This window comes from Odontomachus brunneus, unplaced genomic scaffold (assembly GCF_010583005.1).
Source record: "Odontomachus brunneus isolate Ranch 3 - 2012 unplaced genomic scaffold, Obru_v1 Obru_scaffold_058, whole genome shotgun sequence".
Lineage (NCBI taxonomy): Eukaryota > Metazoa > Arthropoda > Insecta > Hymenoptera > Formicidae > Odontomachus > Odontomachus brunneus.
This window is the reverse complement of record NW_022639508.1, coordinates 142,686-170,041: the sequence shown is the minus strand read 5'-3', so window position 1 is coordinate 170,041 and position 27,356 is coordinate 142,686. Positions and strand designations below refer to the sequence as shown.

The window sequence follows — 27,356 nt, the reverse complement described above, 5'->3', positions numbered from 1 at the left end:
TTTGGATGAAATAAATTATGTCGCGAGTGACATAAACTTTAAAAAGTAAAATAAACTCTCAAAGAGAGAGGGAGAGACGGAGTGTGCAAACATTCGTGTCCCCGAGAGAAGCCATAATCCGCAAATTGATCGATAAGATTATCCGAGTGTCCGCCGATGCTCACGCCAAATTTTATAGACCGGTGGCGCCGTTGTGCATTTTTCACAGCGCGGCACAAAAAAAAAATATAAAATGAATTTTACGACTGACGGCGGAATGATCAGTTTTATGCGACGGTCCGAGTCGAAATTTTGTTTCTGCATAAATTCTGCAAATTCTGTCTAATTTGAAAGACTGATGAAAAAACACGAGATATGACACTATATAGACTATTGATCCGCTTTCATACTACAAATGGTTGTTTACTGTCGTTTTCTTGCAATTTTTTGCATTAAAGAAACGCGAAGAAGCACTCGTTCAAGAATTACTGAATATTAGATTATCTTAACGTTCTACTTGTGTTCAACTTTATTCTCAATGAGCATTAATTATATAAGTTACTCACAAATAAACCTACTCAAAAGGTACACTCCAATTTCTTTCTAATTTAGTACAAATAGAAGTACAAAAAGTATTTAAATCATATTTTTTCATTTTGCCCCACTTTGAGTTTATAGCTGCCATGGGCAGTTTATAGCTTTTTAATGTTTGTTAATTGCCACGGGCAGCTCATAGTTTTTCAACATTCTCACTCCTATCATCAACAAATATAACAAAAATGCATAAGAAATAAAATTGAGTACAAAATATAGTTAAATAATGTTAACAAAATCGGCATAATTGAGACACGAATTATCCTAAATTTCTTTAGCTGAGATTCCAACCGAAATATTTCAAATCTGTGCTAAATTAGTCGAAAATGATTCGAATCTTGGTCAAACCGAGAAATTATTTGTATAAATAATTTTTTTCAACTTTTTACATATTTTGTTTAAACATTTTATTATTTATACAAATAATTTTACACATTTGACTTCATATTCATAATCAGCAAACCAAAAATGCCTATATCTTGTATTCAATTTAATTTCTTATGCATTTTTGTTGCACTTGTTGATGATAGGAGTTAATGATAGGAATGACAACATTGAAAAGTTATAAACTGCCCGTGAAACTCAAAGTGGACCAAAATGAAAAAAATATGACCTAAATATTTTTTGTACTTTTACATTTGTGCCAAAATAGAAAGAAATCAGAGTGTAACTTTTGGATAGGTTTACTTGTCAGAGAGATCCGAATTGAGTATGTGAGATATAATAAAAACATAATAGTGAAATAATGGTAAACTTAATTAATATAATGTGCAAACATAAATGAATAAAAGATACAACGTATTTTTATTTTTATAATCTTTTTTCACATTGGAAATCTTAATGGGATTTAAAGTTCTTAAAAGAGCTGATAAAAAAGGAACTCTAAAGACAAAGATAACAATTGCGTATCTAATAATGCTGTTTACCAAGAGATTTGAGTTTGAATTTGCTAAAGACAAAACTAAACAGGAATAACAAAAAAAAAAAAACGTTGATAGACTAAATAAAATCGTACTTGCGACCGAAGAAGCATTATTAGACGTAAAGATCAGCACTTGTGGAATTTGTATCTCGTTTCAAAGCCGGTATTTATAGTTAATAGTTAATAGTCAAAGCCGGTTTTTATAGTAAATTTTTAAGGATCTTTGATTGACAATATCACATTAATTACAGATTCGTATTCATGAATTATTATTTGGCTATTCATGCTGCTTTTTGTATGAAATCACGTAATAATTACATATATATACTATTATAGGTACATACAAATTGATGAATAATTAGAGATTCATGAAGCTATTATGCCACCACTAATTAATTCTCAAAGGATGACGGATTATGAATGCCGGTCTAAATTTCGACTCGAGTACTTCTTTATTCTCGACAAATTCGCCAAATGTCCGGTAAAAACAGAAACCTCGTGTGTAATAAATTTGACATACTTCTCTTGAAATATATGATGCATATTGCTGATGTTCTACGTCCTAACTTCCTGATCCAGAATCTTGGCTATTCCGTCATAGCACTGACACTAACACTCGCACAAGTACAATTTGGTCAAAGACACATGTGTTAAATAACGCGATACCGGCAAGAGCTTGATTAAATATTTCAAGAGCCGAAAAGATATTTAAATCACGCGAAGAAAATGATAATGATACATGTAGTCCGTGGTATACGCGTCGCTCGTCGGCTCGAAACTGATCGATTGAACTGTCGGATTGAAAACATTCGGAAAAGCTCGTGAGACACCAAGCAAGTTCGACCTCCTTGGAGGTCTGATGTCAGGCGTTGATTGTAGTGATTACTCGATGTTCCGTAACGAGCGGTGGCGGTTAGTGATTCATAGGAGGGAGTATATTTACGCTTTTCGCTAGTTGTTTTGATACCCTCATGTCTCACATAAACTTTTACCGTGACCAAGTGTTACGTTACATTTTACGGCAATATTTCACTAGCTCTTGAAGTATTTAATTTGTCTCGGTGATATCGCATTAGTTGAGACATTTGTTTTCTCCGATATATTCGTTATTTGATAACGACATGAGTGTCAGTGCTGTAAACTAGTATTCGGAGTACCATGACGGTGCAGCCAGGAACAGGATGCTGCATCCGGAAGCTGGAGCGTGCAGGACGCCAGACAACGATATATGTGTATCATATATATTTCCATAAATAGAGATGTGTATTTAATGATATGATTTATAGATGTGTATTTATACATACATTTCCAACGATCCAATAAAAAGAATAAATAATGAGCAGAAACTATGAAGCAAAATTTGTTGACTCATTTATACCTTAATTAAAATTTTCCATTAATTCCTATTGAATCTAATATTTGTTTATCGTATATATTTGCGTCTGAATAAATAACACAATGAATTGCTTATTGAGACTAAGAATTAAAATCAAGTGCATGTACAATAGAATATTGTGAAATGACTAAATATTTGATAATGTTGAATAATTCTGAAGTAAGTCCTTTTTTGAGGACGATTTAACACGGAGAAAATGGCACCGTGCAATTATTTGTAGCATCATTATTATAGCATAACACTCTGTATGGGTTTTTTTCAAAATTGTGACAAAGTCAATGTGAAAGTAGAGTTTCGATCGAGACATGAGATGAAGAATATTTCTCTTCTTCTGTCTCGCTGTTGCGATTCATCTCCCGCCTCGTGGATAACATTTAGTGAACTTGGCCTCGCCGTGGAGGCCAGCCTCTTTCCACAGACCGGACGACCTTGCAATACAGACGACGAAACACACCCACCGACGAGAAACCCGGACTTTCACGAACAGCATAGGCGCGTGTTCGCGCTTTCGAGAGATCCGAGAGTCACTGCGCGAATGTTCTCGCTTGTTCACTACCCGTTATCGTAGGAAATACATCGCCAGCATTATCATAGCCGCGTCCCACGCCCGCTAAAAGCGGTCGCTTTCGCTTTCGACGGTACAACGAACTTGTTCGCCGGCATCCGCGATCCACCGGAATGCAGCCCGCCAGACATATCATGAGGCGAACTTGCCTTGCTCGATTGACGTTGACTTGAAGAGAAGAGAAGTAACAAAAATCGTCGTTTATTCGTTTGTCGAGCGAATATCGAGTAATAAGGTACGGTAATTGCCCGCCCTCTCTCTCTTTCTCTTTCACGAATGAGTATTCGACGAGAGTCAATGAGCCAGCAACGATCCAGACGACCCGCGCTGAGGGCACTTTTTTATCGCGCACGAGTCAGCGCGTTTAAAGACGTCGTCTCGAGGGTAAGATGGTGCCATTCTTCACATTTAAGAGGATTAGCAGAGTCTGCTTATGACTGCTAAGACGACCTCTCCCTTTCTCCCCTTGACCCTTGCCCCCGACGCGAAATCACGTCGAATTAATTAAACTCCGACGACGAGCAAAGCATAAAAATGGATTATTTCTATGACGGACGCTGGAGATTGGGAAAATTCGCAGTTAACGTTCGCGTTATAGTCTCTCTCTCTCTTTCTCTCTCTCTCCCCCCCTCTCCCTCTCTCTCTCTCTCCCACCCCCAGAAATATTGTAAATTTATCATATCAATGCACGCGAGAGAACGTATATTTTAATTCATTTCAATATTTCATTTGTCTTTAATTTAATGCCAGATATTAATATGTAACATTCGGAGGTACGATAAAATTAAAACGAAGATAAATCGTTTTAATTTCACCGCGCCTACTAATTAATATCATATGCACGTTATTTTAATTCATATTTATTGTAATTTCGTCCTGCGCGCTCGCATCTCTAAATATTTTCACGATAAAAGAGCTGATGATCGTCACCGTTGTCGTCGTCGTCGTTTCGATCAATGCGCTCGAATCCGCTGGCGCATTTAGAACATCTTCTCCAGGATCTCTCAGACACTTTATAGAGCGGCTTCTCTGAGGTCCCCAGACGCTTTACGATCGTCCTCCGTTAGATTCATGGACACACTAACGAATCGAACAGTCATTAAGCGAGCATCGTCGTCCGGTAATGTCGGCGGGGACACTTAAAAAGTAATTTGCCTAGCGGGTCGTGAGGGGAAAACAGAACGTCGTCCGCCTTGAAAGCCGTCGTCTCCACAACATCAGGCGTTAATTGGAAATGCAGGTAGTCGAAGGTTATTGAAGGAGCAGATATTGAGTCACGTCATATGGGGAGACTTACGTATAAGCTATTTTTCTTCATAAAAATCATAAAATATTCAATAGACATTTTTTGTGTAACGCACAAAATACGAATCTTATTAAAAATGTAGAAATTTACAAAATACGATTTTATTAAAATTGTAAAAAATTTATAAGTCCGTTCATCGGCTTTCTATTTAGCTCAAGAAACTTGATTCTTTTATTTAGAATAGGACTATATATAATCTTGGAAAATTGCTACAATAAAGTAAAATAATAAAATAAAGCAAAACAATATACAAAGTAAAACATAGTAATGTATAAAGCAAGTAATAAGCAAAGAGTTATATATAATAATACTAGAAGATAATCAAGAAAATACTCTGTCTTGTAATTGCATTTTCGTCGTTTGTAACTGCAACTCCCTGTAGCTGGATATTTATAATTTGGATATGAATTAATTAATACGCGCACTTCGGAGAGTGGAATTGTATAATTGAATTTGAGTGGATGGATAACCGTTTTGGACGAGCCGGATATTAATTTGTCAGAATATTCCGAGTCTTAGTCGGCGGCGACGGAAGCGGTAGAGAACGGTGATTTTTGTTTCATTTTTACATGAACAGCAGTTGGAATCGCACGAATTCAACAACATAAATACTGGATCTCCTATCAAATTACCATCCAACGTGTTGCATTCTCCTCTTAATCATCTTAGTATCGATTGTCGACCTAATATTAGGCCCGAGCAATAACATCTTGATTTCAAGACGTATAATAAGTCGATGCAATGCATTCCTACGTAGAGAATGACGGCGATAAATTCATAAGCAAATATATTACTGCGCGACAGTCTGAAATAATCGCCGTGTTATCTCTCCAAACGTTTGTCTTTCGCGGCGACGAAGCCGTGCGAAACTAAAGTCACTTTACGTTAACAGCGTTAGATTAATTTTTCTATGGACCGGCTCGTTGTCGCCGCCGCCGGCATCATCATCGGACATGCAATCTCTCTCTCTCTCTCTCTCTCGACGCGGGCGCAAGAAATGTATCTCTAATCCGTTAATAACATAACAGCCAACTCGCCCCCGGCGATAATGACGTCATGTTGAAAACACGCGAGCTTCCGGCAGTCAGCAGATACCGCGGTCGGTTTCTTTTCGAGAAATCTTTTTCCAATCGCTGCCTTGTCCGTATGAGGCACAAAGGGGTAGGTTAGGCGTGCAAACGCGCGGCCTAACGACGTGCATGATATCGCGCGCATCTCTGCACGCCCGCGCTCCTCCGTGTGCGTGTGTGCTTGCGCTCGCGCAAGAGAAGCAACAGCAATGCACCTGAATACACCTGCTGCATGTGTATCCGGATTCGCGCGCGGCCGTCTAGACGACGGCCCCATTGTCTCAGAACACGCGCACCCACCACCGTCGCCGCCAAGGGATTTGAGATTACACAGGCGAACGTCATCAAAGCGCTGACGCTCGGCTATTGTGTGGCTAAGTAATTTAACTGGCCCGCGAAATGAATAAATTAGAACGAAAGAAGCGTGTCGGCTCTCACCTTTGCGAAACACCACTCCGGCTGGCGGAGTGTTGTTACGCGAACAATATTGCGTAATTTGCTATAACGCGATGCGTCCGACGAGGGAACGAGGAAAATCGACGAAGATGTTACGATCACGCGAAAACTTTCTGTGTACATGGAGTAAAGTGCTATTGTTGCTATATCCACATATTTGATAGTTAGAAAAAAGATTTCAAGTTAAATAGATATAACATTAAATTTTTTTTTCTATATTTTCTATTTAAGACTATTTTTTTAGTGGATGGTTACCACAACTATCCTATATGTATAGGCGAAAAATGACGCTAATATTTAGCCAAGTTCTTAGCGTTTATCTTTAGTGTTTTCGTGCATCACCCGAATCGAAATTTTAGTCCTATGTTAAATATATACCTTGAATTCTGCAACGCAGTAGGAGTTATAAGTTAGCAAAGTAGGTTTAATTCTAATGATATAATTTACTTCTATTTTGACTTTGTCCGAAATTTCTCCTTTCACTTTTTTTAGCGTCAAAATAGATATTGCATGGAACAATGAGGCGGAAAATAGGATCAAAATTTCGACTCGAGTAGATTAGATAGAATCGCAAAAGATTGATGTAAGTTTCAGAATATATTAAAATAGATGTTGGACGGAATAATGAGGCTGTAAGTAGAATCAAAATTTCGATAATCTCGCCGATTACAGCGCGATATTCGCGGTATCGCGTACGACACGACGAAAAATCGAATTGGAGAATCGGAGTGCGTGCTCTCTCGCGTTGTTATTAGCGGATTGTTTCCCGCGCCTCGCGGCCACGAGCGTCTGCGTTTATAGTCATTGTGTATTTTTCCGTTGCGTATTTCGCCAAACTGAATGCACCGCGGAACTCAAAGCGATATGGTAATTGCATTACGGCGCGCGAAGTGCGCGGGCGCGCCAAATATTGTGCTTTTGGCGCTTTGTCGCTCGCCCGGCAAATCCTCGGCCGCTTGTTGCGCACATAAATTAATCAAGGAAATGGATTGTGTGCTACCCGCGTAAGGAGCTCGGGAAATAATTAATTAACGGCACGGCGAGTAAAATTCGTCGCGGCGAAGCGCGCCGCTAATTAAGCGGAGTACGCGCGATCACTCGTTACTCGATTTTAACACAAAAATCCGAGCCGTACATTCCCTTTGGATCGCCTCGCGCGAACGACAATACATACAATATATATGTGCGCGTGTGTACACATGTATATGTATAGTTTATGATGTATAAGCAGAGAAAAACGGAATTCTCTCTCTCTAAATAACAAGATGAACGTCACCGAACCACGAAAGCCGGCTATTATGCGGCTAAGTAATTTAACCAACTTAGGATACGAATAAACTGAGGAAACCGGTCCTCTTCCTCCTCTTCCTCTTTCTCCTCCTCCTCTTCCTCCGCGCGCGCGCCAAGTGCCTCGCGACACGATATACCGGTGTCGTACATTAAGTTCAGGACACTAACTATGACAACAACGAATTATACAATAAATAACAGTACGTATGCGCGGGTACAAGTATGCCCGGATTTATCGTGCCCCGAGACACCACTTTGCTCCAGCTCACTTCCTCCTCGCTGCGCGAACGGCGATATGTGCGAGATATCGCGGCGAGATTAATTAACAGTGAACACTGAGGGGAAAAAATTGTTAGTCTAACTAAAGTCATAATTATTTTTGAACCATATTTTTTGGTTGCTTTAACACGATTAATGATAGTAATAACATACATGTAAGCATATTATTACTAATATTATAGTAGAACTTAATAAAAGACACAAAATGGTTCTCTAGACTGTAATTTATAGTCATTATTTCCCTATATGATTATATGTAGTTACAGACACCAATCATTGTCTCACTGAAGAAACGGATGGCCACGCGTGAGCGCGCACGTGGTCGGGACGATTTAGCGCGTTTTCCCCCGATTGTTGCTCGAATCGTTATTCAATTGAATGCCGGACGGCGCGGAGAGAGAGTTTAATAAGAAAGCAGATAAAAAGAGAGGAGGATATGCGTATGTGTGTTATTTATAATGAGCGACGCTACGCAATTCGCTCGCCGACGTTCGCGGCTGTTACGCCGCTCACCGCGGGCGAATCCGCGCATAATTGATAATTAATCGCGGAAGAAGGCCCTTTTCGCCTGGAGTGAAACCGCGCCGCGGCCGTGAGAACGGACTCGTTAACTCGCTTCCGATCTCTCGCGAGACGATCGACTTCCGTTCGCGCGATTCATCAGCTGCCGTCTCCGACATGCCGAGATAATTTCTCACGGGCGTCCGGATTGGCCGCGAAAGTTTCCGCACTGCGACAAACCCGCGATGACACCTTCGCGCGCCGTATCGATATGCCCCACGCGCCCAAAGTCGAGCTTCGAAGCCGCGGCGGCCGCGGCGGCGGCGGTGGCGGCCAGTAAGTGGCGACTGTCAGTGCATGGTCAGACACAATGCACGCCGGTGACTAACGCCGGGACAGAAAGGGTGGCGCGAACGGTGAGTGGTTGTAACGGAACTTGGAGTACGAATCTCTCGTGGCCTGACTCATACACACAGCAACACGAGTGTAATTGTGGCTGAGACAAAGCCGGGCGAGAAACGGTAACGACGGAATGCGCGAAACAACTGCGGGCATCGTTGCTGTTAACGGCTGCGATAACGTCGACAATCGCGCGAAATCGATGTCAGTAACGACGACAACGCGCGATTTTCTCCTCCGTTTCTCTTTTTCTCGGCAGTAGCCGCGATTCAAGCCAGAGTTAGCATAAATCGACAATGAAGGCGAATAATCTGATTTTCTTTCTACTCTCCGACGCGAACGCGAACACGAGCGAGTGCGTTCGCGCGAACCCTTTTCTCTGAAAATATCGTTTGGAAATCCGTTGCCGGCTAAGAAGATCCATCCATTAAGATCTCGCGAGCAATCTTCAACACAAACGTTCCGTGACTCAGCGTCTCGTAAGCTCGCCTCCAGGCTATTACAGGTTTCGCTGCAGGGGAACAGTAGTAATAATCCACGCTCGGACGGACAATGGCACCATGGGAAATGCAGCTGCATCGGCTCGTGAGACAATAACTCGCCGCGAAACAGAAGTGCGCACTCCTTCCATCATCGAGAAAGAGAGAGAGAGAGAGGAAAAAATCCCTCTCTTTCTCGAGGAATTGTCGCAGAAAATTTGACGTAATACAACACGCGAGGGTTCTCGTATTCTCTCTTTCTCTCTGTCTCTCTCTCTCTCTCTCTCTCTCTCTCTCTCTCTCTCTCTCTCTCTATCTATCTATCTATCTATCTATCTATCTCTCTATCTATCTCTCTATCTCACTCTCTCCCTTCGAGTGCTCCCGAGGCAGTATCGGAGTAAAGCAACGAGAGTTTCTTTGTATATCGATGAAGTTTCATTAAATTTCCAATATTTCTCGGCACATCGCAAACACAGCAATGACAAATGATATAAATAATAAAAATGTAAGTAGGACATCTTAAAAAAAAATTTCAATTTCTAGTACCATCGAGACGCTCAACGATGTCAGCGTTTACGTGATTTGTCGCAGTGAAGTGCATTGTCTTCATCGGGCAAAAAGGATCTCGCGTTCAGTTTTCCAAGTTGAAAATCCGACGAGTCGATTTATGGATAAACGCTCGAAATATCACTTTTTCTCGAGAAAGACATGGGGGGATCGCCGGGCAGGCACACCGGAGGCGAAGAAGAAAAATGTCACGGATTATACCCGGACAAAAATTCAAATGTTTTCCCGTCAGCAGCGCAAATCCTTCCGAGCTTCTTTGAATAACAGATAATATCGTCAGGGAAAAAGATAAAGCTGAGAGGGGAAAGACGAATGCAGGTGCGCGGGCGTCGCTACCACTGTGGAAACGCATGGAGAAACGGTGTCGCGTCAACACACTGTACACTATACACGAAGAAATAAAATGGTTAAACAAAATGAAAACTCCCGCGATAACCTTACGCCTGGAGGATTCCGCGATTCTCTTCCTTCGTACAGTCTGGATTTTTGAGATACCCCGACGGCTAAATGTCAAGAAACTGGAAATTTTGAGAACTAACGATCGTGTGAGGATCAACTTCCTCTCCGTCGGAGAAAAAGCTCCGACTCCGTCGGAAGAAAAGCATTCTCTGAGCACTGATTGAATTGTACAATTTAGACGTAACCGCGAGAAATTCTTGTTATTAAAAATTTAATTTCTGCAATTAAAAATGAATGTAGAGTGAGGTGAGTGGAATATCAGGTCGTAATATTACATAATCGCAGGACGTAACATTGTTAGTTTTACATCAAGATCTTATTCCCTTCGTGACAATATAATCTATTCGATTTTCTTTTCCATATGCACCGCTGTGTCCATTAATATCCATTAAAGTATTTAACGATAAGAAGACATCACGATCGGATAACATCTAACGACAGAAAATAGCCTTATCGAAATCAATAAGTTGATTCCGTCATATTTTCGCGTACCTGTTGATACGGCTCCGATGTAGTTAAAGACGACGTCGTAAATCACCTGTGACAGTATGAGGGAAACGAAAGAGAGAGAAAGAGAGAGAGAGAGAGAGAGAGAATATGTGTGTGTAAGAGAGAGGAAGAGAGCCAAAGCACAGTAGTTACACTCGTCTAAGCAGAACGTCAACGACAGTAGAAAGAACGGTAATGTCGTCGTTGCCGTCGCCATCGTCGTCGTCGTCGCGGTCGTAGAAACGAGGATAAAATCCCGTCGCTGATGGCTTAATAGCCTCAGCGTTTTGTAACGGTAACCTCCGCAGCTCGGGATCTCCCGCACGTACATGCCCACCGGCAAACCGAGGAGAGAAATGTTTTTGCGCGACCTGCACACCGCGCCTTCGAGACGACAAAGATCGCGCGAGCGCGTTGCCGACACACGCACACGAGAGTGTGTACAGAGAAAATATTTTCCCGCCGGATGTTTTCGTGTTCGACAGCACCGGGCGCAATCGGAAAAATCGAGGCGTTATATTTGACGCGTCCTTGCCGCGACTGTCAACTCGACGAGGCTTTACGGCTTAGAGAGAGAGACAGAGAGACGGAATGAGAGACAATCGAGCGAGAGAAGTCGCGCGAATCTGACAATACCGCAGTTCCGACACTGCAAGTGTAATCGCGCGAAATAGTAATTAATGTCGAGATTAATTGAACAGAGAAAGATCGATGAGACCCGCTGTGTGATGCAAGGATGCACGATAGTATGACGCGTTCGGGCCGATTTGTCGATCGTTTTCCGTTTTGCGTGACGCTCATATTAAAAGGGAGATCCCGTGTATATATGTATCTCGCGCGACGCGCGCGCTTCAGCACCATGGAAAATGTCATCGGTCACCGAGTCGAGGAAACGCGTATCGTTTAGCGCGCAGAGCCTCCCTCTACGTTTTATTTTACTTTCACGCCCCTATATTTCACTCGGTGAATCAATTAAACTATAACAACCTCGTTTGTTTGCTTGCGCTATGTGCGAGTGTGTACGTCGGTTTCTCGTTAAAATAAATCGAACCCGCTCTGAAAAACTATGCGCTCTTGCCCCTCCGGCTGAGAGCGCGAACGAGAGAGCAACGAACGTGAACGAGAGCGAAGAAAGAGAGAAAGGGGTGCCTGCATCCGCCTGCGTCCAGGCTAAAGGATGCCTTCCACCGAGATCCTTCAGGGTACAAAGGAGCATGGTGGACGTTGAGTAAACGCCACAGGTCAAAACTAACGAATGAAACGTCTTCGCTGCGCCTTTTTCGCGCGACACTGTAAATTCGGCATTGTGCTCACTTGAGAAATGCCACCCTCATGAAACTTTTTCGGGGGAGCTCCATTTCCGCTCTATTTTCCGCGTCACTGTAAGGCCTACACGCCGCCGACAACCGGTGGTACCTTCATCTTTTTCTCTCTCTCTCTCTCTGTTTCTTTTTCACTCTCCGTTTTATCGCTTCCTTTTCCGCCTAACGCTCTCCTGTTCCCCCTTTTTTTTTTCTCTTCCGCCTCTTCTATATCCTCAATCTTCTCCATCTCCTTACTCTCATCATTTGGAGCTCTATCGAGTCGACTAGATCGCCATCGCATACCGGAAAGGCCGCTTTTGTACGCGCGTTACCGGTAACACGCTGCTAACTCCATCGATTACGGTAGGCGAGGTTGTGACAGGTATGTCGTTTTTCACGGCGCGCTCTTACCCTAAGGACATGATCCTTTCCGGGCCGCGCCGTCGTCCCGGAGCCACGATCAATTGCCACGATTATGCGAGTGACGGCACGCGTTGCCAGAGCGTTCATTAACAGGAGATCTCTCCATGTCCCGACGAAATAAACAACGCTGTCGTGATCACCTGCCTTGACAACATTCCCGAGTTTCTCGAAAAAGTTCATTGATTCTTACCTCACGCCGACCGAGAGATCTCCGTTAGAAATTTTCAACAGCCCTCCTGGGGGAGAGAAAGAGAGAAATAGAAGACAAGGGCGCAAGATCGAATCGCTCTTTAGGGACCACCGAGAGTGCCTTAATTCGTCGCCGTAAACGTAGCCGAATTTTAATGAAACCGAGGTGCACGAAACGGAGCGCGAAATACCTTTTTGTCTCTTTTTTCGGATTACAAGCGGGATTACAACGAGTCAATTCCTACAAGTGGATTACGGCAAGAACGGCAGTTCGCCGGAGACCACGTAAAATGGAAACATTTGCGTTACGCACTCTCTTCCTCCATATTTCCCTTTCAAACTATTCGGGTTTTCGCACTGAGAGCTCGAAAAACACCGAGCATTCACAAGCTCGTAAAACATTGCGGGGTTGCGCGCCCGGACCTGGAGAATTTTCAACAAACAGCGTCTGTTTCCCCGCGATTTCGTTTATCACAGTTTCTCCGGCACGCGGGCGCACACCCTCGCGCGCTGTGTTCGCCCGCCGCCGTTCTTTTCAAACTCGAGCCCCCGGCGAACACACCGTGGCACCCTCCGCCGGGTGGATCAATCGGCGTCGCCGCGCGACACGAGCGATGCAATCTACCGCCCCCTCCCCCCTGTCCTGCCACTTTGTCAAACGAAATTAACCTTCCGCCGGGCGCGCACAAAGAAAGGGACGTCAAGAAGGTCTGAATACGCCCTCGGGCTTAGCGAACGAAAAAATGTGAAGGAAAAAAAAATGGAAGCTCGAACAATCTTAACCGCGAGTCATTACAAACACTTACGCGAGGGCCGCACAATGCCTGGTTTCCGGACTTCGGGCCAGTTTGAAAAGAGTCTAACGAGCAAAAGTGTCGTTAAAGAGCGCGCCGAGGTCGCGGGTTTTAAGACGATACAACGCGCCGCGGCGACGGCGGTTGGCGGTTGGCAAGATTCATTGTCCCTTCGAGCGTTCTAATTTCCCAGCGGCGACGGGAAATTCAAAGACGCGTTCGAGGAAATACAAACTTTCGTCCCATAAATTGTCTGCCGCGCGGAGAGATGCGCTTCGAACAGCGCGCCGTTAAATACGGTATCTGACGTTTCTTTTTGCGCGGAATTAAGTCCGCCTATGTTCCGCGCGCCTATATAAATCACAAACTGTGCGAGCAGCGTTCGTCGTTTCGCGATAACGAGTCGAAAGGACCGTAACGAACTGAGCGAAATCTCGTTCTCTCTCTCGCGTGCGCGCGCGCCCGCGTCCTCTTGCGAAATTTAATAGCGGCAAATTGATACTCATTTCCGCGAAGTTTCTTATTACACGGAGCGGCCTTTACACGTGCTCGTAGCAATTTTCAGGGATATTGTCGCCCGTCTGCCAGCTACTTCCTCAAAACTGATCTCTCGTTTTGCACGCGGAGAGAAGTAGCGTATTTAACACCCAAGAATTTGCGCGTAAGTGTATCCTGAAAGAGAAAGAGAGAGAAAGAGAGAGAGAGAGAGAGAGAGAGAGAGAGAGAGAGAGAGAGAGGAGAAAATTTTCAGCGTTACGGAAAATAACGAAAAATAAAAAGAAAAATGAAGAAATAACGAAAAATAAAAAGGAAAAGGAGTAGAAGAACGACAAGAGGTGACGAGAAACAATGAGCCAATGCAATTATTACTTCAACTGATGTTTCTTAATTTTTGTAGCGTACGGTACTGAATGTAAGAGAATTAACGTTAGTAAATAATAATGTCGAGGCGGAGCATTACTATTCCGCATTCCTGTTAATTTCGAGCTTGTCGATCGCTTTCAACATTGCATCTCTCTCTATCTCTCTCCTGAGAATCTTTTTCCGCAAAACAATGTAACAGCACCCGTTAATCCATATCGCGCATTTTGCTATGGCTTTTCAAAAAGAGAGAGAGAGAAAGAAAGGGAGAGGGAGAGAGGAAGAGCGAGAGATCACAAGGGAGAGACGGAGAGATAGAGAGTCGAGAGCCGTGTTCGGTTTTTCATAACTGCGCCCGAGGGCCCAATGGAGTAACGAAACATTATACACGAAATTTCGATAACTTCCTTCGCGCGATATGGACGGGAGGCGCATGCTTCGTGTGCGAAACGTTCCTATCCAAATATTATTTTCCAAAATTTGCCAACTATGCAAGTTCGCCGCTTGTGTAATCGCTTCGACCAAATTGAAGCGATCCGTTTGCGTGTAGTTCCACTTGATGAACGGTCAACATTATGACCGAGAGCTAAATCAACAAATTTATAATACGCAATTTGGACGCGAATCTGACCCTACGAGTTGCGGCACAGACAATGCCGGCGAGATGATATATTGATGATCTACGACGAACATAAGGAAAAGGACTATTTACACATCTTCCGTGAAAGAAAAAAAAAAAGAACAACTCATTCGTTATTCTTTCCCGCGATATCGCTTTACCGTAAAAGCAAGCGTCGAATAATGCCGAAGAAAGTCCCGCGCTATAAATACGCTGTAAAGGATTAGACCAACAGCCTCGTTGCCGTTTTATTCCCTTCGCGTGAGCTCCTTCGTCGACCAACCCGGCACTTCCACTGCGAAGAGCGGTCGTCTCGACGATCAGAGAGCCGATCAATGCAAATTTCGTCGAAACAAGATCCGAGCTGTTGAAAAGTCCCCGACAAAAGGATAAGAGAGGAAGGCGCGAAGGGCGAATAAAAGCGACGATGGACGGGATATGGAGAGGGAGGGGGGAGGGGGCCAAGTAAGCGAGGACGAGAGCTCCGCGCGGACTTTTCAAATGGAAAACCTCTGACCCGACAGAGATTGTCGCGCGAGACGGCGAGAGTTCTCTCATAACAAAGTTTCCTCCCCACTCGGCTCGGTGCGGTACGTGATGCACGTGTGATTCTCTGATTTTTACGCCGCCATGTGATCCGGCCTCGTCGCCGTTGCCAGTACACCGTCTCTTTTTCACCCACACTTCGGCTGGACAGAAGGTTAATGGATTTAACGGTTGAGCCGAAAGCTTCACGTACACAGCCCGGTCTAGCCAATTCTTCCGGCCGCGGAAAAGCGGCCGTGAAGGATGCCCGGGATATAAGAAGGATTTATAAGGCGCCGCGAAACGTTCAAGAAAAGAGGAGAATGTCTGCAGAATTCGCCAATGAAGCGAGTTAATTAAAACCCCCACCCCCTTCTCCCTGTCCCCCCGTGCCAAGCACAGAGAGAAAGAGAGAGAGAGAGAGAGAGAGAGAGAGAGAGAGAGAGAGAGAGAGCGTATCGTCGTGACCGACATCGGTGCTATTTTCTCCGGGACGAGATTTTTCTCGCGGACGAGCATTCCGAGATATTTCCAGCGGGAGCGTTAAGATATTTCGCCGGAGACTTCATCTCGCCGTTTCGCCGTGGCGTCTCTCTGGACTCGCGTAAATAACGGGCCATTGAATAGGCGTGAGATATCGAATGGAAAGGCGCGAACTGTACGAATATCTGTTTTGACACAGTATCAATGAGAGTTTCGTCATTGAAATTCGCGAGCAGAAATGAAAATTTGAAGCGCGCCGTGGTAAAAGTCCGCGGAGTTATAACGAAGCGTCTCGGCGGAAAATTGCTTGGATTGATTAAAGACTTAGAATACACACCCCCTCGAATATTTGATGAGCATAAAGATCGTGCTTGCTTACGATGTTTTTTCGTTTTTCTCTAACGAAGAAGTAAAGGGAATCGGGTGCAGACCCATTTGCGAATGGCGGAGTTGTCCTCTTTTCAAAAGTTGAGAAAGCAATGAAACGCGCTTAAGTGATTCCGACTGTTCGCTGCATCAGTTTATTTGTGTTTTCATTGAAACTTGTATGCGATGAATAAACGAAGAAGTAGCGGCATGTAGTTACTTATTCTATACTGTCTATTCAATTCTGTGAAATGTTCTCAAAGTTTGCAAAGTTCATAAAAATTTCCAAGTAAAAACAACAACAAAAATAACACGTGAATTGTGAAATTAATGTATTTGATAATTCCAAATGCTATAAGGAGCATGAAATTCCCTAAAGGTTTCGTCCGAAATATTTTTTCGTATATGGTTATGATTTCGGAGAGAGATATCGGCTCACTGTCAATTTTCCCGAATTACCTTCGAGGGGTTATTCCAATCCCTAAACGTGCGAGAAAGCATGTATAAAAGAAGATTGCATGGAAGAGCTCCCACGTGCTCGCAAAGCACTAGAAATGCTACTCACGGAATGCTGATTCAAAAATATCACTGGAGAGAGATCTTTTGGGATTTTTCATGACGACAAATTACTTTCGCAAAATGTCACATGAGTATATGAAACTATATTTGCGATCTCCACAATTTTAGGCGATTTAATTTTAGAAAGCTAGAATTACTCTTTACATGTTAGGGGTGGGGGAGGGAGGAACAGAGGCACAGACAGAGAGAGAGAGAGAGAGAATTGTGACGCGTATACCAACTGTATGCTCGCTATTTAAACGGTCGGGCTGCTTTCAGAAAGCAGAAAAAGAGGAATAGGCAAAAAAGCATCGAGTAGTGAAGTTACGTAGTGAAGTGTTTTCTGCATTGCGGAATTCTGTCGCGCGCGTTACATCGGTAACGTGACACGGTTATCGTCGTAAAGAGGAAGTGCTCGTCTTTGAGGGCCGGCTCATCGTTCTCGCGGCGGCTTTGTCAACGCTCTTTGTACAATTTAATGAGCAAGTCCGCTTATCGTGTTCCGCCGTAACTTTCTCTCGTGATAGCGGTGCTTTTTTCAAAGTTACGCCGGTACATTTAGTCGCGGGCGAAAAAGACACGTAATTCGTCAACTGGGAACATCGCGCGGCAATAAGAGTAGAGGAAAAGCTCCAAATATGAATCATATAATTATGACACAAGATCGCAAGATGATCATGTATGCGACTTTTGCCGGTGGATATTATGGAAAAGAAAATGAAATGCGTTTCTTTACTTTAAATTCTATGTTACTTGGGAATAACAAACGTAGCCCATATTTTGAATCCTTTTTCAAATTTCTCTCTTCTGAGAAAAGTGTGAATAACTAGAAATTCAATTATTTCAAAAACATCCCCTTTACAAATATTGAAGTCGATATTCTATTTGCTTGTATATAGTACACACATTCGTGCACAATAAGGTTAAAACGTTTTAAAATATAAAAAGAAAAATAGTGGTAGCCCATATTTGGAACCCTTTTTCAAATTTCTCTCTTCTGACAAAAGTGTGAATAACCAGAAATCCAATGATTTTAACAACATCGCCTTTAATAATTAAAATATTGAAGTAGATATTCCATTTGCTTGATAATACACACATTCGTGCACAATAAGTTTAAAACATTTTAAAATATAAAAAGAAAAAAAGTGGTGGCCTATATTTGGACCTCTAATACGCGACGTATTACTTATACACGATCGTAAACGATTTTCTAGCCATAAGCCAAAGGAGAAAAACACGCGTTTCGTGCTTTATTTTTATCAGATTTATATTATATTTTATGTATTATATAGTTATTACGCGTCGAAAGTCACCGTTGTAAAATAAAACGTGTTTTAAATATGGAAAATGTCGGAACGTGGAGAAAATTATTACCCCAATCTCTCTCCGCCCTACCCCACACACGGACGTTTATATATGCACGCTCGTTGGACTTGAAAAATTAAACGCTCATTTGCGAAAAAATAGACCGGTGGTGGAGGAGCACGTCTGTTTTTATCGCGGCGGCAATTAACCACGTCACATTTAAGGGATCGCGCAGAGGTAAAGGACCTCCATGGAGAGAGCTCCACTGCCGGCGAGCACGCGAAATGAAAATCAGGGACGCGCTCAGGGTGCATCTCATTCCCTGATCTACCAGTTCTACGAGCTAATGCACCCTTTGATGCACGAAACTAGCTTTGTCATCGGAAGAGACGCGGAGGAAATTCGAGATATTTGCCTCGATACTTTGTCTTAATCAACGTCAAATTACCGCGGCACGGAATTACGACGTACGAAAGTTAGATACATAACAATTAAGCGACAGTCTCCGCGCTACGGTCTCAAAGACCGACGTTGAAAACATATTTACATCTTTCGATTGTTCTTCGCGTTTCTAGCGATCTTTGCGGCAACCGTCTTATCTCTTTCTCTCTCTTTCTGTCGTTTCCCTCGACAGTGATAAAATATGTACAATCGAATCGCGTCGAATTTCTGTCGCAATTACGTTTAGGACCGCCGTCAAGGTGCCAATCAAACGACGAATAACCGCTCATTAACATCGCCGTTCATTTTAGCATCAGGAGCGACTCGCGCCACGCAATTGCACGAGGAAGTAAACGCAGATTTAAATACAACGCTGCGCTTTACAGTCGTTTTGCGCAACGGCGTAATTACTGTGTTTGAGTCAAAAAGCCGGATGTAATCTATAGAATGCCGGTCACTCGGATAATTCACGAATCCTAGAAATCGAGATATTACATTGTGCAACAACGGGAATCGCCTGCATTGTCTCCCTGATGCTCGAGGGGGAGAGAAGACAAGGGGGTTGAGAGGCGGGAGACACCGGAAACAATCGCTTTTGAAATCATGGCGTAACGACCAATTTGTCATTTATCGCTTTCTACAAATACAACTTACGATCGGCCGTGTCCTCGCGCACAGCCGGAAATGGCCGACCAACACACAGCGCTTTTTCGAGATAAAAAGCGCCGTTGTTTTCACTGGAAAATCCCTATCATCGTTCATATGCTATTTTAATCTTGCAGTACAGCGTCCGTTTACACTGGTCGGAATCGCCGAGCAATTACTTTTTATTCAAAGAAAGAGAAACGATGAATCGATTTTTCGGCCGTTTTAATTTATTTCGTCTCTTCTTTCGACTGCTATTCAAATACCTCTTTAAATACTATTCACGCAAATTTATTTTGTAACCACTGGTCAAATACAATGAGAGAACAAATATCTAAGAAATACAAATAATTTTTCGGATTGTGCGCGTTAATATACAACACATGTGTTTACTTATACTAATCTATATATATAAAATTGAATGTCTGTCTGTATATTCCCCGTTCATTTCTAAACTCTGACCGATCTGGATCAAATTTTACACGGTATTGCTCTACTAGGACCTTGCGGAAAATATAGACTAAATATAAACTGAAACCTCTGGACATCCCACTTCCTTCTTCTAATTTTATCTCTTTGATATTTTGTAATAACCTGAAAAACGCCGGATATAGATTAAACTAGTAGAAAATATTTTTTAAAAATAAGAAAATATATATTTTTTTAAAACTTCAGTTTTTTTCATAAGAACACAGGTTTAATCTATTTAAATAGGGAAATTTAAATTTAAGTAAATATATGCTATTAGTACCCAACAAATAAATATCGTTTATTTTTCAGATATTTTCTTTCTCAGTGCATCTGTTCAAATAACGTTGAAATTCATTTTGAATTCTGTTTAAATGTCCGTTGCACGTCTGAAAAAATATCAACAATTTCTTGTTTTATTACTAAAAACACCGCAAAACACCGATAGTAAAAAAAAAGCCAAATGGCAAGCGCATTATTCATACACCGCACCTATCGATTAATTTTTTTTCTTTTACTCTACATAACGGTCATTATATAGTGTAAAGTTTTTGGTGAACCCAAGTTTCGCTGAGCCAACAACCTAAAGCCTTGAAACTTCTGGCTGAAGAACCCCGAGCTAAACATCCTGAAGAGAAGGAGGGCGCAAAAGGAAATGACGACATTAAAGTCGGAGTACACTCAAGCGACCGAGAATGATTTCACTATTTACGAGGGTTCCGCGTTATTCTTTCGCGGCGAATAAACAGCAGAAGGTACCTTACTCGCGAGGAGACTTCATCATCAGACAGATCAGTCCGTGTCGTCGTCCTCGCGGGAGGAGACGCCAAAGCGAGCTTGGCTCGCAGTCGAGTGAAAAGGAGAAAGAGAGAGAGAGAACAGTACAAGAGAAAAGAAACGTGCGATTGAAGTCGCGTGGCGTGTGTAAAAATCGCGAGTGGCAGCCGCGCAACGGCGAGAACGAGAGGAGAGCGACTCTTCTTCCGCAGGGAAGAAGACCGTCGCCGCCGGCGGCGTCGCTACTGTTACCGGGCGATGTAATCTCTTTGCTCTTTCTTCCTGTATGAATTATGAGGATATTACGATGGCGGCGCAGAAGGCGAGAAGAAAGGCGACGCTCGCCCGTGGCGGCGTGAGTTACGCGGAGGTAGTTCATCACCTGCGTGCATGCGCCGGGGATGTAAAACAAGACGCGTCTTGTTTCTTGCAATTTCCGCACTTTTCCGCGCACCATCTCCGCCAGACCTAATTTCCGGCCGGCATCATCATCGGCAAGATTCCACGAACGCAGGAAGGAAGGAAGAAACGAATGAACAAACGACCGGCCGGCCGCTGATACGATCGATCTCGGACTCGTTACTTCGGCGAAACGAACGTATTGCGCGGAGGCGGTTGAGACGCGTTTCCGTACTTCTGGTGTGCGCGAGATGCAGGTGGTTTGCGACTTTATCGCGAGCGGGCAAGTCGTCGGATTACTCGCGCGATTCCAGACGCAGTGTGCGCGGCTGCGACTAATCGGAAAATCTGATTAAAGGGCGACGGGAACGCGAGAAGCGGATTACGCTTATCACCAGTGACAGAGAAAGAGAGGGAGGGAGAGAGAGACAGAGAAAGAGAGAGGAGGGGAAGGAGAGAGAGAGACTGGGACCGGAAGTTTCGCATTCTCCGTTGGAAAAGCTGCGATCCGACATACCGTGATACACTGTTGGAACAGCGATGATCGCGCAGGAAATCGCCCCCGGAAACGTTTCTTCGCACTTCCGCCACCCCCGGTCGAGAGTAAATTCCGCGAGAGACCGCAATAGACGTATAGACCCCGGATTTATGCGTGTGCGTAGCGGACGACACCGAGAACGGGAACACGAGTCGTCCGTAGAAACTTAGCTTTTATCTTGGAGAAGTTGCCGGGCGAAAAAGGGGTGATAAAGCGAAGAAACGGGCAGGCGAAGGAGGGAGTGCCGGACGATAAATTCCACCGAGAGTAACAAGCCGAAAGGCGTAAAACGGCGCGAGAGAGCGTCCCCGCTGTGAGAGAAAATGGCCGCGACGTGCGTTATCGCGGGCGAAACTAATCGGGACGTGCGTTGTGCGATGCATCAGACGCTGCACCGGCAAGATGCATCCGGCGCGAACGACGGAAAATTTCGAACGCGGAGAAGAAAGACTCGGTTGTATCAACATGAAGTCTGGATTTAATGAACGATCGGACGCATTCTGATCGAAGGAGGTGGAATGGTTCTTATGAGCTAAATTTCGTTTTGAGAACCAGCGTGTTTATTTTCTTTGACCACAAGGTATTAGTTTATTCATTAAAATCAAATTTCATGTCAGTAAATGGTAAAAATAATTTCCGGGCTTGGACATTCTTATTGTTTTGGTCTTTAAATATGAGTTTAAACTTTTTAACTTATATTTTTAACTTTTGATCTTTAAATATGAATTTAAACTTTTAAAATGTAGAATTTAAAAGTTTATTATGTACATTTAAATGTACATTTAAAAAGTTTTCAAAGTTTATATATTCGTATTTAAAGACCAAAACGATAAGAATGTCCAGGATTAGTTGTGTGTCCGGGAATTGTATCTCATCCAATGTTATTACTATTTTATTTTAACATACTTTTACCTTACAACCAATCTTTTTTTCTGTGAACGTTTCGCAAATTTTGAAGGTGGAATCTACGCGATCTATACTTCGCGAGAGACTTCTCTTGCGCACACTATTGCTACAACGCGTGACTTGCTTCTTTCGAGATTCCTCTCTCGAGAAACCTTATCTTTCTTTCCTTCAAACATATTTCAAATTCATAAACTTTATCTACTTTACAATAGTTTGATCCCCGATGAAAAACTTGGTTGTAGGAACAAAAAACTTCCTGTAGGAAATTTTTGTTCAGCCGGTTGCTGTCGATTACCTCAATCGAGTTTTAATGTAGCTGAGAGAAGTTTTTTCGGTCATAATAACAGAGATACTTTCCTTTAACGAGTTCTTCGTCTGGTTCACGTTCCGTTACTCGAACTGAAATTTTTTTTCCCGTACAAAACTCGTAGATATTAAGAAATTTAGTTTAATCTTATTCCTTAAGAATTTTATATCATTATTTTGATGTGATGAGCCTGTTAAGATCAATTCTCAAGCATCACTCATAGGAGTGATATCACTTGAGTCAGCTGCAAATCCAAGTGTATTATTTCGGCTGAATCTCTTTTTACATGTTCCTTATCGTTTTCAGTCATGTCATTTAACACGTTTGAGCGTTAAATTAACTTACAATTCGCATGTCTTAAACGTATTAAGTGACTTAATCTAAAACTACAAGAAACGTGTAAAAGGAGCTCCAGCTAAATTACACGCTTATAAATCTAAAAATAACACACTGGCATTTACAGCGTATAAGAGCAGCTCCGAACAAAGACTCCCCCCACAGTATCGTGTTCTTTTACCTTGTTGATCTCAAAATCTCTATTACTCGTGCGATTATCTTAGTCAGCGCACGCGCATATTATCAGTGCGATATGCGTGTGTGTGTGTGTGTGTGTGTGTGTGCACGCGCGCATGCATTATCGCGCGTGCTATCTCTCTTTACAGAAAGCCGGTCGAAGGAACGGTCATTACAGATAGACGCCGCATGAAATCATAATCCCCGCGCTGGATTAAGCGGAGTTTCACGCCGCCACAATGCAGCGAGCGCCGCGCGAAATATCGGCAGCTAATCGCGCTACCTTATTATGTGCACGGCTCGCGCTTTATTCATTAACGGCGCGAACAAACAGTCCGCCCCGTTACGCGCGCGTAAGGCGCGCTGAAATCATTATTACACCGAGCGCGCACGCTTAAATCGCGCGGACGCGTGTCGGATTATGCCGCGCGCTCGCGTTCGAGCGCGAACGAATCTGCGGTCCATTGCGGTCTCGTGGTTGCCGTTACGACTGCCGTAAGTAAAAGCTCCGACGCCGGAAAATCCGCAATGAAAATCCGTGACCGGCGGGGAGAGGGCGGGTTGGCCAATCGCGCGCACGCGGCCGAGTGTCAAATTGCCGGGGCGATTAGTCTAATTTCGCAGGAGCGACCGGCGCGAAATTAGCGCGACTGCGAAATCGACGAGTGTCGCGACGAGTCGTTAACCGCGACGGATAATTGCGCGATTCCGCGTAACGTAATAAGACGATTCCCGTCGCGTCGAGGCTGACATCGCGGGGAGGGAGACTCTTTACGCAATAACGTCGGCTTTCCTCTAACGAAGACGTCAAATCTTCGGAAAGCGGAGGCATGTCGTGGACGCAAATGATCCATGCCACTTGGCGTTCCATTGCGTTATCGCGCGGTACTCCAACACGCTGTAGAACTAACGAGTCTTCCGGGATGCAGCGGGTCTTATCGAGCGGTAAATTGAAGAATTATCATCCGGAAGGATGAATTTCGTAGTTTCAACGTCGAGAACAAGACGATAGTAAGCGCCTTCGACCCGAATCTTCTTTCCACGACGTGGATTAGAGGGAAGAGAGTCCTTTAAGGATCCCCGATGCTTTCGGTGTGTAAATCCACTCGATCGACCTTGGCTATCGGCCAGAATCCGCGAATGGGCTCGCGATATTCCGAGCAATTCCGCCCGTCCGTGTCGACGACGTGGGAACATTTATAAAAGGTTGTCGATACCAAGTAGGGTTTGATTTCGCGGAAGAATAACTTTAATGCCGGATAGAATAGGAATTTAATATTTTGCCGCCGTGCGCGGACGCATCGCCGGCGATATTACCTCGATCGTTAAACCCATTTCTTCTCTCTCTCTCTCTCCCCCTCTTCCCCCTCTCTCTCTCTCTCTCTCTCTTTCTCTCCTTGCCCTCTATCCCGCCGACGGTTCTCGTCAAGGGAATGCAATTTGCAAAACCGCATTAATAGGCGGCACGCAAAGTTGAGACGTTCAGCTGAAAAACCGAGAGCGAGCAGATTCTTCGCCAATTCGCGACTGTCTCTCTCGTCGAGCCTGGCTGGGATCCGACATGCACGGAGGCACTTTCACGCATGTAAGCACGCAAAGTGCGCTCCGTGTTGTGAGCGCGATATTCCATTAGAATAATTCGACGAGGGATGGTATTAGCGGTGCAACGGTACATTGAGATTCTGAAGATCAAGCGCAAGGTGCACTCGGAGTAACAAAACGAGATGCGGTCCCTCTTCTCTTCGAGCTATCGGACAACAACAGTAGAAAAGAGGGACCAGATGGGGGAGAAGGAAGACGGAAAAGAGGAGGATTTATTTTCGTCTCTCGTCGGAGCAACCTTTGTGTCTCTCTGTGGCTGAAGTAAATAATCCACGGACTCCATCATGCGCGAGTCGACGGCCTGAAAGCGGAGGGAGCTATTTTATTACTCGCTCGCACTACCAACGGGGAATCGTTTGCGTCCCTAAAATTCAAATCTTCCGAAAATGCACCGCGGGAGCAGGTGGAGAAGGAGCGGGGTGAGGCGGAGAGGGGGAGGAGAGGGAAAGAAAACAGTGAGCGGAATGAAGATGCCTTAGTTACCGTCGAGTGGGAGCACAAAGTCCCTTTGCTGCGAAGGATACGAGAAGACGATGTGAATGCAATTCTAAACTCTCTACAGTGATTCCTACTGTAATTGCGTAATCCTACAATCTCATAATTATATTTCTTAACCTGAAGAATCCTCCTCTCTCTTGTCGAGCTCTCTTGACAATAGCCGTTCACGCGGGCGATTAACCCTTCGTGTGATTCGCTGTTTTCCGCTAACACGGAAACCTCTTTTTCCGTCATGTATGAATAAAAGAAACCGGGAAATCTTTTCTCATTATTTAAGGCCCGTATTCACAGTTGTCATTTAGATTTTTATTTAGAGTCAAATCCAAATTTTTCAGTTGAATTATGACATAAATGATATTTACACACAATAAAAACAAACATATTTTGCATTTGTGTTTCGTGTAAGAATTTTCGAATTAAATTCTCGACAAGTTTTTAATGTGTTAATTTAATATATTGTCGTTGTGTTATTTCGACTAGTCTGCGTTGAATTCACGGGTTCGCTATTTCTGAATGTTAAAGCAACACAATTTATATGCAACATGACTCATGACATATTTTGTACATTTCTCATGACATATTGTAAATGTACATATTGTAAAGTGTATGAATAAGTTGTGCTATTTGCTAATATATTTGCCCAATATTGTATTAAGTGGACAAATTGGGACACATGCGAAATGTGTGTTGCATTTAATATCAAATCTCTTATAATATACCTGTATTATTCAACTGAAAAACTCATCCAACTTTAAATTCAAATTCGAATATCTTACTTAAGACAAGTTTCAAATAGTAATTATCAGTACGAATCTTTATTTTCTGCTCAAAATGTGTTGCAGAGACTCCAATGTTTGTAATTTTTCCGTCCTCCACGGAGGAGGAAAATATAGAATTTTTGACTGCTTGGCTATTTTTGAAACGAATCACGGAGAGTTAATAAAACGCGACGGTAACGTCGCGTGCCCGCTATTGTTCCGTCGATATGATCGACGTGCCGGATTCCGCGATATCCTTTCTTCGTTACGTACTAATTGAGAATCGACATTGGTGCCGCGAGAAGAAGCGAGGAGGAAGGAGGAAGCGGTGAGGTAGCTCGTGCCTCCGCGGCGAGTAAACGCTGACCTTTCGGCGGCACACTTTCCCAATGGCGATGAAGAAGACCACCTCGTCGTCCTCCTCCTCCTTCTTCTTCTTCTCTACCTCGTCTTTCCTCCGTGGGCGACCTCTCGCATCCTTTCTCGCGTCGTCACCGCGCGGCACACATAGTTCAAGATCCAAGCCGTCACATTCTGCGATGATTCTCACGAAACGTTCGAGTCGGCACGAAACGTACGCGTGGAATGTTGCGGACTTTCGAGGAGATGCGTCAACGCGCATGGTTTCTCCTCGGATCGTTGCGAAATGTCGTTGTGTAATTTGCTCCGAAGATAAGCTTGAACTCGATGGAAGAGCGAATCCGCGACCACCCGAATGAAAGTGCCGCGCACCGAATGAGCAAAATCATTTCGCAACGCGAATTCGAGTATTCGAGATCATTTCTTCTCGGTGTTTGTTTCACTCGTGCCTCCCTCTCTAATTATTCAGCGCATCGTTTGTTCAATCTCTAATTAGGAAAATCGCAACCTGTGGTTTCCGACGAGCATTTTAACCAGCATTTTTGACAGGCGAAAACAGCCAGCAGTAGTATTTAGGGTGGGCGATGGAATTTTGCGCGCTTTGCGCCACGTCTTCGTTACCAGCCGAGAAACGCGAGGCATTTCGTCGGTTTTACGCAATCCGCGCCGCGCATTGGAACGATCATCTCGAACAGACGACCCCTCAGACGTGGCGCGTTTACATCACTAGAATTTCATCAGAGCCACAAAGGCCAACAACGAACGGCGCGAAGTGGAAAAGCGACGGCACGAATAAGAAAATAAGGGGACATCTTAAATTCCGCGACTTTGTTCCATTCCATTACCCCGCGCCAAACAAAAATGTTCACCGCGCGCGGGGATTAACATAAAAACCTGACATTCCCCGTCTTGTGCCTCTCTCTCTCTCTCTCTCTCTCTCTCTCTCTCTCTCTCTCTCTC

At 43.8% G+C, this 27,356-nt stretch overlaps 1 protein-coding gene across 3 annotated transcripts in view; it reads right to left on the bottom strand.

The window, feature by feature from the left end:
* The window catches only part of LOC116845845 (putative polypeptide N-acetylgalactosaminyltransferase 9), a 309,697-nt gene that overhangs the window by 170,078 nt on the left and 112,263 nt on the right, over window positions 1–27,356 (bottom strand). The gene's annotated exons all lie outside the window — the stretch shown is intronic.